The following is a 1,157-nucleotide window of genomic DNA, read 5'->3' as shown; positions in this document are numbered from 1 at the left end:
GTCAGTTGAAGGGGAAAAGTTCAGTCATCCTACTAAATGAAAGTGCCGGTCTATCCGCATGAATCATGATAGAGGAAACTGAACACTAACCTATTAACAACCGCGCGTCGAACGGTTAATTTATTCAACACGGATATGCCGGTTTTCACCGCATAATTACGTGAAAAGTCGTTGCATGGGGAAGGCGGTAAAACCCGCATAAACCCAAAAAACGACAAACCTTCACGCAGGTCAGTTGAAGGGGAAAAGTTCAGTCATCCTACTAAATGAAAGTGCCGGTCTATCCGCATGAATCATGATAGAGGAAACTGAACACTAACCTATTAACAACCGCGCGTCGAACGGTTAATTTATTCAACACGGATATGCCGGTTTTCACCGCATAATTACGTGAAAAGTCGTTGCATGGGGAAGGCGGTAAAACCCGCATAAACCCAAAAAACGACAAACCTTCACGCAGGTCAGTTGAAGGGGAAAATTTCAGTCATCCTACTAAATGAAAGTGCCGGTCTATCCGCATGAATCATGATAGAGGAAACTGAACACTAACCTATTAACAACCGCGCGTCGAACGGTTAATTTATTCAACACGGATATACCGGTTTTCACCGCATAATTACGTGAAAAGTCGTTGCATGGGGAAGGCGGTAAAACCCGCATAAACCCAAAAAACGGCAAACCTTCACGCAGGTCAGTTGAAGGGGAAAAGTTCAGTCATCCCAATAAATGAAAGTGCCGGTCTATCCGCATGAATCATGATAAGAGGAAACTGAACACTAACCTATTAACAACCGCGCGTCGAACGGTTAATTTATTCAACACTAATATGCCGGTTTTCACCGCATAATTACGTGAAAAGTCGTTGCATGGGGAAGGCGGCAAAACCCGCATAAACCCAAAAAACGGCAAACCTTCACGCAGGTCAGTTGAAGGGGAAAAGTTCAGTCATCCCAATAAATGAAAGTGCCGGTCTATCCGCATGAATCATGATAAGAGGAAACTGAACACTAACCTATTAACAACCGCGCGTCGAACGGTTAATTTATTCAACACTAATATGCCGGTTTTCACCGCATAATTACGTGGAAAGTCGTTGCATGGGGAAGGCGGCAAAACCCGCATAAACCCAAAAAAACGACAAACCTTCACGCAGGTCA

Source organism: Bidens hawaiensis, unplaced genomic scaffold (assembly GCF_021521415.1).
Source record: "Bidens hawaiensis isolate Kalapana, Puna unplaced genomic scaffold, B.hawaiensis_p1.1 tig00005935_1, whole genome shotgun sequence".
Taxonomy (NCBI): domain Eukaryota; kingdom Viridiplantae; phylum Streptophyta; class Magnoliopsida; order Asterales; family Asteraceae; genus Bidens; species Bidens hawaiensis.
Note: the sequence above shows the minus strand (reverse complement) of the source record.